Source organism: Amphibalanus amphitrite, unplaced genomic scaffold (assembly GCF_019059575.1).
Source record: "Amphibalanus amphitrite isolate SeventyFive unplaced genomic scaffold, NRLGWU_Aamphi_draft 000614F_arrow, whole genome shotgun sequence".
Classification (NCBI taxonomy): domain Eukaryota; kingdom Metazoa; phylum Arthropoda; class Thecostraca; order Balanomorpha; family Balanidae; genus Amphibalanus; species Amphibalanus amphitrite.
The window spans coordinates 197,232-207,920 of NW_024882108.1; the positions used below are offsets into that span (position 1 = coordinate 197,232).

Here is a 10,689-nt window from a genome sequence, read left to right on the forward strand (position 1 = left end):
AATTCGGTCAATCCCTCTACTCGAAAACTGCTATGCAAGTGTATTTTCGACATCGCCCACAAATGACCTTAGGTCATCGCATGACCTTGAGAGGTCAAATGAGTGCTGGGAAAGTAAGAGTAGATGCTGGCGAGTCGATTTGTGCCATTTTTAACGCTCTAGCTCTACTGGGTGGGCCACAGCCCACAATCTGCTGTGCAAATTTGGGCCACGTGACCTTTGCTGACCTCTGTAGGTCAAACGGCTGGGAGTACCGCCGAATGACCCGGAGTGTGGATTGGGCATGTCAGGACCTACATCGTGTGCGAGTTTCAGCTTGATCGGAGATGTCCCGAATCTGGGCTGAATCCGGGCCGCGACGTATGGAGTGTCGTTTATTTGTACATTTTGACCTGCCGAGGTCAAACTGGGTCACATATCGAAAAGCGGTTTTTATGGAAAGTTACTACGGCCTATGGGCTACCCGATGATGTGCTTTGATTTGGAATTCGGTCAATCCCTCTACTCGAAAACTGCTGTGCAAGTGTATTTTCGACATAGCCCACAAATGACCTTAGGTCATCGCATGACCTTGAGAGGTCAAATGAGTGTTGGGAAAGTAAGATTAGATTCTGGCGAGTCGATTGGTGCCATTTTTAGCGCTCTAGCTCTACTGGGTGGGCCACAATCTGCTGTGCAAATTTGGGCCACGTGACCTTTGCTGACCTCTGTAGGTCAAACGGCTGGGAGTGCCGCCGAATGACTCGAAATGTGGATTGGGCATGTCAGGACCTACATCTTGTGTGAGTTTCAGCTTGATCAGAGATGTCCCGAATCTGGGCTGAATCCGGGCTGCGACGTATGGAGTGTCGTTTATTTGTACATTTTGACCTGCCGAGGTCAAACGGGGTCACATATCGAGAAGCGGTTTTTAAGGAAAGTTACTAAGGCCTATGGGCTACCCGATGATGTGCTTTGATTTGGCATTCGGTCAATCCCTCTACTCGAAAACTGCTGTGCAAGTGTATTTTCGACATAGCCCACAAATGACCTTAGGTCATCGCATGACCTTGAGAGGTCAAATGAGTGTTGGGAAAGTAAGATTAGATGCTGGCGAGTCGATTGGTGCCATTTTTAGCGCTCTAGCTCTACTGGGTGGGCCACAATCTGCTGTGCAAATTTGGGCCACGTGACCTTTGCTGACCTCTGTAGGTCAAACGGCTGGGAGTGCCGCCGAATGACTTGGACTGTGGATTAGGCATGTCATGGCCTACATTGTGTGCGAGTTTCAGCGTGATCGGAGGTGTCCCGAATCTGGGCTGAATCCGGGCTGAATCTGGGCTGAATATGGGCTGTCTTGATCAACATGTATACGACCCCATCACGCCGTTTCGCCCCTGATGGCGCTAGAGCCTCACGAGAAAAGAGCGCGTGCGTCGTTAGGAGACGAAGCAATTGTTACCCCACTTTGAGGTTTCAGGTCAACCGATGACCACTGAGGTCAGGACAAGTGCCAAAAGGCACGGGCTCGTTTTTGGGTAAATAACTTTGCTAAAAATTGTTGGAGAGACACGAATTTAGCACTACCTATCGTCTTTGTCTTGCTCAGGCGCGTCGAAGTCCGGGTGAGGTCAACTGCAGGTCAAAGCCAGGTCAGAGACACTCAGGTCACGAACTTGGTCAAAGGATATCATATCGCATATCAGTCAATTCGGTAGGTCGTTCCAAGTACATTGGTGGCTTTCCTGGCTCGCTAGCTCAATTTGATCGGGAGGTATTAGCGAAAAACTTATGACCTCAGTGACGTCATAAGTGATGTCATGCAAGGTCAACAATACAAAAGTGAAGCATCGGACCTTGCAAGGATCGGACCTTGCAAGGAGTGCATGAAATTACGATTCCATGTGCTTGAGATATTTTTAGATAATTCTCGGCGCCAAAATAACAGTTTCCATATTTCCCCTTGACTTATAGGTGACATCACATTCAGGTCACAGACTTCACCTCATGTGACCTTTAGGAAAAATCCGAGACATAGGTAGGTACTAGTTGTGAGACCTCTGAAAGATACTACGCCCTATAAGTTTTAATTCCCTGTGGAAGTTCCTCTGGCACTGAGGACGTTGCGAAGTTGCGACATCTGAGGACTGTGCAGAGGTTCACTTATGACGTCATAGGTCAGTGACCTGACCTGACCTGAAAGTGTGGTTGGAGTCACAAGATCAGGCTTGAATCAAAGGTCGGGTATGGCAAGGTTCAGCTCTCTATCGCCGGCGCGCTCTGAGCTATAAAAACCAATGGGTGGGGGGGACCAATGACCTTGACCTCAGATTTTTTTAATGTGCCACTGCTTCTCGATGAGACGAACACAGTGGTGGCCGAAATTTTCCAATATCTCTAAAAATGAAGATTTTATAGGGTACGGCGACTTTTAAAAAGACCTTGACCTTGACCTATGACCTTGACCTCGTTTTTTTTTAAATGTGCTACTGCTTCTCGATGAGACGATCAGTGGTCAAGCCGTGGTGGCCGAAATTTTCCAATATCTTCAAAAATGATTATTTTATAGGGTACGGCGACTTTTAAAGTGACCTTGACCTTGACCTATGACCTTGACCTCATATTTTTTTAATGTGCTACTGCTTCTCGATGAGACGAACACACTGATGGGCGAATTTTTCAAATCGGACCATAAACAAAGATTTACAGGGTACGCAGTGTTTTGACCTCTCAAGGTCAAACGGTTTGACCTAAGAAAAAACGGTCACCATTTTCGAACTCAGCATGCCTAGGCTATCTGTATGCTAATTTTGAGCGAAATCATTGCTCCAATTTGATTCAAAATATTTTCGTTTAAAGTGACCTTGACCTTCACATATAACCTTGACCTCGGATTTTTTTTAATGTGCTACTGCTTCTCGATGAGACGAACACAGTGGTGGCCGAAATTTTCCAATATCTCCAAAAATGAAGATTTTATAGGGTACGGCGACATTTAGACCTTGACCTTGACATATGACCTTGACTTCGGATTTTTTAAAAGCGCTACTGTTTCTCGATGAGACGAGCACACTGGGGGGCGAATTTCTCAAATCGGACCATAAACAAAGATTTACAGGGTACGCAGTGTTTTGACCTCTCAGGGTCAAACGGTTTGACCTAAGAAAAAACGGTCACCATTTTCGAACTCAGCGTACCATGGGCTATCTTGTATGCCAATTTTGAGCGAAATCATTACTCGAATTTTAATTCGAATATTTTCTTTTAAAGTGAACTTGACTTTGACCTATGACCTTGACCTCAGATTTTTTTGATGTGCCACTGCTTCTCGATGAGACGAACACAGTGGTGGCCGAAATTTTCCAATATCTCTAAAAATGAAGATTTTATAGGGTACGGCGACTTTTAAAGTGACCTTGACCTTGACCTATGACCTTGACCTCGTTTTTTTATCGTTTTTTTTTAATGTGCTACTGCTTCTCGATGATAGTGGTCACAGTGGTCACAGTGGTCAAGACGTGGTGGCCGAAATTTTCCAATATCTTCAAAAATGAATATTTTATAGGGTACGGCGACTTTTAAAGTGACCTTGACCTTGACCTATGACCTTGACCTCAGATTTTTTAATGTGCTACTGCTTTTCGATGAGACAAACACACTGATGGGCGAATTTTTCAAACCCGACCATAAACAAAGATTTACAGGGTACGCAGTGTTTTGACCTCTCAAGGTTAAACAGTTTGACCTAAGAAAAAACGGTCACCATTTTCGAACTCAGCATGCCATGGGCTATCTGTATGCTAATTTTGAGCGAAATAATTACTCCAATTTGAATCAAAATATTTTCGTTTAAAGTGACCTTGACCTTGACATATGACCTTGACCTCGGATTTTTTTGAATGTGCTACTGCTTCTCGATGAGACGAACACAGTGGTGGCCGAAATTTTCCAATATCTCCAAAAATGAAGATTTTATAGGGTACGGCGACATCTAGACCTTGACCTTGACATATAACCTTGACCTCGGATTTTTTAAAAGCGCTACTGTTTCTCGATGAGACGAGCACACTGGTGGGCGAATTTATCAAATCGGACCATAAACAAAGATTTACAGGGTAGGTACGCAGTGTTTTGACCAATCAGGGTCAAACGGTTTGACCTAAGAAAAAACGGTCACCATTTTCGAACTCAGCGTACCATGGGCTATCTTGTATGCCAATTTTGAGCGACATCATTACTCGAATTTGAATTCGAATATTTTCGTTTAAAGTGAACTTGACTTTGACCTATGACCTTGACCTCAGATTTTTTTGATGTGCCACTGCTTCTCGATGAGACGAACACAGTGGTGGCCGAAATTTTCCAATATCTCTAAAAATGAAGATTTTATAGGGTACGGCGACTTTTAAAGTGACCTTGACCTTGATCTATGACCTTGACCTCGTTTTTTATCGTTTTTTTAATGTGCTACTGCTTCTCGATGATAGTGGTCACAGTGGTCATAGTGGTCAAGACGTGGTGGCCGAAATTTTCCAATATCTTCAAAAATGAATATTTTATAGGGTACGGCGACTTTTAAAGTGACCTTGACCTTGACCTATGACCTTGACCTCAGATTTTTTAATGTGCTACTGCTTTTCGATGAGACAAACACACTGATGGGCGAATTTTTCAAACCGGACCATAAACAAAGATTTACAGGGTACGCAGTGTTTTGACCTCTCAAGGTTAAACAGTTTGACCTAAGAAAAAACGGTCACCATTTTCGAACTCAGCATGCCATGGGCTATCTGTATGCTAATTTTGAGCGAAATCATTACTCGAATTTGAATTCGAATATTTTCGTTTAAAGTGAACTTGACTTTGACCTATGACCTTGACCTCAGATTTTTTTGAATGTGCTACTGCTTCTCGATGAGACGAACACAGTGGTGGCCGAAATTTTCCAATATCTCCAAAAATGAAGATTTTATAGGGTACGGCGACATCTAGACCTTGACCTTGACATATAACCTTGACCTCGGATTTTTTAAAAGCGCTACTGTTTCTCGATGAGACGAGCACACTGGTGGGCGAATTTATCAAATCGGACCATAAACAAAGATTTACAGGGTAGGTACGCAGTGTTTTGACCACTCAGGGTCAAACGGTTTGACCTAAGAAAAAACGCTCACCATTTTCGAACTCAGCGTACCATGGGCTATCTTGTATGCCAATTTTGAGCGACATCATTACTCGAATTTGAATTCGAATATTTTCGTTTAAAGTGAACTTGACTTTGACCTATGACCTTGACCTCAGATTTTTTTGATGTGCCACTGCTTCTCGATGAGACGAACACAGTGGTGGCCGAAATTTTCCAATATCTCTAAAAATGAAGATTTTATAGGGTACGGCGACTTTTAAAGTGACCTTGACCTTGATCTATGACCTTGACCTCGTTTTTTTATCGTTTTTTTAATGTGCTACTGCTTCTCGATGATAGTGGTCACAGTGGTCATAGTGGTCAAGACGTGGTGGCCGAAATTTTCCAATATCTTCAAAAATGAATATTTTATAGGGTACGGCGACTTTTAAAGTGACCTTGACCTTGACCTATGACCTTGACCTCAGATTTTTTAATGTGCTACTGCTTTTCGATGAGACAAACACACTGATGGGCGAATTTTTCAAACCGGACCATAAACAAAGATTTACAGGGTACGCAGTGTTTTGACCTCTCAAGGTTAAACAGTTTGACCTAAGAAAAAACGGTCACCATTTTCGAACTCAGCATGCCATGGGCTATCTGTATGCTAATTTTGAGCGAAATCATTACTCGAATTTGAATTCGAATATTTTCGTTTAAAGTGAACTTGACTTTGACCTATGACCTTGACCTCAGATTTTTTTTGATGTGCCACTGCTTCTCGATGAGACGAACACAGTGGTGGCCGAAATTTTCCAATATCTCCAAAAATGAAGATTTTATAGGGTACGGCGACATTTAGACCTTGACCTTGACATATGACCTTGACCTCGGATTTTTTAAAAGCGCTACTGTTTCTCGATGAGACGAGCACACTGGTGGGCGAATTTCTCAAATCGGACCATAAACAAAGATTTACAGGGTACGCAGTGTTTTGACCTCTCAGGGTCAAACGGTTTGACCTAAGAAAAAACGGTCACCATTTTCGAACTCAGCGTACCATGGGCTATCTTGTATGCCAATTTTGAGCGAAATCATTACTCGAATTTTAATTCGAATATTTTCGTTTAAAGTGAACTTGACTTTGACCTATGACCTTGACCTCAGATTTTTTTGATGTGCCACTGTTTCTCGATGAGACGAACACAGTGGTGGCCGAAATTTTCCAATATCTCTAAAAATGAAGATTTTATAGGGTACGGCGACTTTTAAAGTGACCTTGACCTTGACCTATGACCTTGACCTCGTTTTTTTTAATGTGCTACTGCTTCTCGATGATAGTGGTCACAGTGGTCACAGTGGTCAAGACGTGGTGGCCGAAATTTTCCAATATCTTCAAAAATGAATATTTTATAGGGTACGGCGACTTTTAAAGTGACCTTGACCTTGACCTTGACCTATGACCTTGACCTCAGATTTTTTAATGTGCTACTGCTTTTCGATGAGACAAACACACTGATGGGCGAATTTTTCAAACCAGACCATAAACAAAGATTTACAGGGTACGCAGTGTTTTGACCTCTCAAGGTCAAACGGTTTGACCTAAGAAAAAACGGTCACCATTTTCGAACTCAGCATGCCATGGGCTATCTGTATGCTAATTTTGAGCGAAATCATTACTCCAATTTGAATCAAAATATTTTCGTTTAAAGTGACCTTGACCTTGACATATGACCTTGACCTCGGATTTTTTTTAATGTGCTACTGCTTCTCGATGAGACGAACACAGTGCCCAGTAAACATGCCGACGTCGGCCCGACGTCGGCCGACGTCGGGGTGACGTCGGCAACTCGGCATCGGCATGCCGACGTCGGCCCGACGTCGGTCCAACCTCGGCACGACGTCGGCTGGATGTCGGATATGCCCGCATGTACCGACGTCCAGCCGAGGTCCAGCCGACGTCGGGCCGACGTCGGACCGAGATCAATTGCTGAGGTCCAGACGACGTCGGGCCGACGTCGGGGCGACGTCGGACCGACATCGGCCGCTGTTTTGACCGTTAAAATAATATAAAATACATGTTTCATGTTTCATAAAAAGCTTCTGTATTCAAAATATCCTCAGGAAACTCAAATCTTCCTCCACGCCGCAACCGCCTGATCCGGACTGGACGGGAAACTTTATCCCATTAGGGATTGCCCGTAAGCCGAGCTCGCCCGTAGCCGGGTGCGGTGAGTGCTTGGGGGCTGCTCGGCCTCGGCCCCCGCCGAAGTTAGTTGGTAGCACTGCTGCTCCACGGCGTACATTTCCTACCAGCCCATAGGGTTTACATGTTAAATGGCCTGTTTTCGGCGAGCGATATCTCGGTCAACCTTTGAAGGAATCAATGGTTCTTAGTCTCAAAAGATAGATCGATGAATTTTCTTTCGACAATTCCTCTACCATTTTTCACGAAACCCAGCCGATCTTCTACGGCGTACAGGGTAAAGATTTCTCTGCACGCCAGCACCCGCGATCCGCCTCTCCAATCGTCGGCGCGCGGTCCTCGGTAGCGCAGTCGGTAGCGTATCGGGCTACGGATCCGAGGATCGTGAGTTCGAATCCTGGGAGCGCCGTGTGATTTCGGCTAGAATTGAATGATCTGGAATCTTGAATGTTTGCGTAATGAATTATTAATAGCTAATTGAATGTATCTGCGCCCTAATCGGCCCCTAAAACCTGTTATTTAGGAAATTTAAGAAATGAATGTCACGTGCGCGTCACGACTGCCGACCATAAGCCCTACCATATTCTAGTTTGAACTAACTTTTTGCTAGTCCCGACCACATATAGTAGGTTTTCTAGTAGTTATACTAGAAATTCCTACCAAAGTTCGTCCTACCCTTCACTCAATATACCCTGGCTCGGCCTATCCTTTCGTCAGGCTCAGCCCCGGCAACTCACCAGGGCCGGGCCCAGTTCATGTAGAAAGGCCAGTCGGCAAGTGTAACTTTGCCAAAGTGCCACTTATCAAAGGGACACTTTGGGAAACGTTGGTGCAGGTGTGTAAGAGTGGCTATATGAATCCATTGTGGGGTCGCCCTTTCCAATAAGTGTCACGTAACAGCAATGGGACCAGGGACTCTATATGAACTGGACCCAGGGTGCTCGCGAAGAAGACCAATGTCTCCATCCTATCATCCTTCCGGCTCTGAAATGGTCTTGTCAGACCGAAAGGGCATAACCCAACAAAACAAACTAATATCAGTATCTGGCTGCGTGGTATAGTGGTTAGCGCACTAACCTCGAATTCAAATGACGCAGGGTTCGAATCCCATCGCCGGCTGATGCTTTTGGCGTGTTGTCCCAGTAAACATGCCGACGTCGGCGACTGGGGGGCTCGAATCCCGCCGCCGGTTGATATTTTTGGCGCGTTGTCCCAATAAACATGCCGACGTCGGCCCCGTCGGTCCAACGACAAACGATCTCGTCAACCTCGGCAAACGACCTCGGCCCGACGTCGGCTCGACGTCGGCTGAACTTCGGCTGGACGTCGGAACATGCGGGCATATCCGACGTCCAGCCGATGTCGGGCCGAGGTTGAACCGACGTTGGGCCGACGTCGGCATGTTTACTGGGTGGTGGCCGAAATTTTCCAATATCTCCAAAAATGAAGATTTTATAGGGTACGGCGACATTTAGACCTTGACCTTGACATATGACCTTGACCTCGGATTTTTTAAAAGCGCTACTGTTTCTCGATGAGACGAGCACACTGGTGGGTGAATTTCTCAAATCGGACCATAAACAAAGATTTACAGGGTACGCAGTGTTTTGACCTCTCAGGGTCAAACGGTTTGACCTAAGAAAAAACGGTCACCATTTTCGAACTCAGCGTACCATGGGCTATCTTGTATGCCAATATTGAGCGAAATCATTACTCGAGTTTGAATTCGAATATTTTCGTTTAAAGTGAACTTGACTTTGACCTATGACCTTGACCTCAGATTTTTTTGATGTGCAACTGCTTCTCGATGAGACGAACACAGTGGTGGCCGAAATTTTCCAATATCTCTAAAAATGAAGATTTTATAGGGTACGGCGACTTTTAAAGTGACCTTGACCTTGACCTATGACCTTGACCTCGTTTTTTTAATGTGCTACTGCTTCTCGATGATAGTGGTCACAGTGGTCACAGTGGTCAAGACGTGGTGGCCGAAATTTTCCAATATCTTCAAAAATGAATATTTTATAGGGTACGGCGACTTTTAAAGTGACCTTGGCCTTGACCTATGACCTTGACCTCAGATTTTTTAATGTGCTACTGCTTTTCGATGAGACAAACACACTGATGGGCGAATTTTTCAAACCGGACCATAAACAAAGATTTACAGGGTACGCAGTGTTTTGACCTCTCAAGGTTAAACAGTTTGACCTAAGAAAAAACGGTCACCATTTTCGAACTCAGCATGCCATGGGCTATCTGTTTGCTAATTTTGAGCGAAATCATTACTCGAATTTGAATCAAAATATTTTCGTTGAAAGCGACCTTGACCTTGACCTTGACCTATGACCTTGAACTCGGATTTTTTTTTTTGAATGTGCTACTGCTTCTCGATGAGACGAACACAGTGGTGGCCGAAATTTTCCAATATCTCCAACAATGAAGATTTTATAGGGTACGGCGACATTTAAAGTTACCTTGACCTTGACATATGACCTTGACCTCGGATTTTTTAAAAGTGCTACTGTTTCTCGATGAGACGAACACACTGGTAGGCAAATGTTTCAAACCGGACCATAAACAAATATTCTACAGGGTACGCAGTGTTTTGACCTCTCAAGGTGAATTGGTTTGACCTAGTAAAATAGGTCACCATTTTCCAACTCAGCGTGCCATGGGCTATCTGTATGCCAATTATGAGCGAAATCATTACTCGAATTTGAATCCGAATATGTGCGTTTAGAGTGACCTTGATCTTGATGTATGACCTTGAACTCGTTTTTTTTAATTTGCTACTGCTTTTCGATGAGACGAACAGTGGTGGCTGAAATTTTCCAATATCTCTAAAAATGAAGACTTTATAGGATACGGCGACTTTTAAAGTGACCTTGACCTTTACCTATGACCTTGACCTCCAATTTTTTAGAACATACTACTGCTTCTCGACGAGACGAACACAGTGGTGGCCGAAATTTTCCAAAATCTTCAAAAATGAAGGCCTACCCATCCCCTACCCCCACACCTGCTGGACGCACCGCACACACCGCACGCAGCAGTGTGCGGTGCCCGTGAACACCCCTCTGGTGGGCGAATTTTTCAAATCGGTCCATAAACAACGATTATACAGGGTACGCAGTGTTTTGACCTCTCAAGGTCATACGGTTTGACCTAGGAAAAAAGGTCACCATTTTCAAACTCAGTGGGCCATGGGCTATCTGTATGCCAATTTTGAGCGCGAAATCAGCACTCGAATTTGAATCCGAATACGAATACGACGCTAACTTTATGGACATGCAATAGAGGCAATGACAACTGACAAGTCGTAGAAGGTGCATGGCATTGCAAGTGTTAGTAAAGTAATCTTGCTTGCAAGAACTGT

General features: G+C 44.5%; 1 protein-coding gene across 1 annotated transcript in view; it reads right to left on the reverse strand.

The window, feature by feature from the left end:
• LOC122363296 overlaps positions 1 to 10,689 on the reverse strand; it is a 33,960-nt gene that overhangs the window by 23,023 nt on the left and 248 nt on the right. The window lies entirely within an intron of this gene.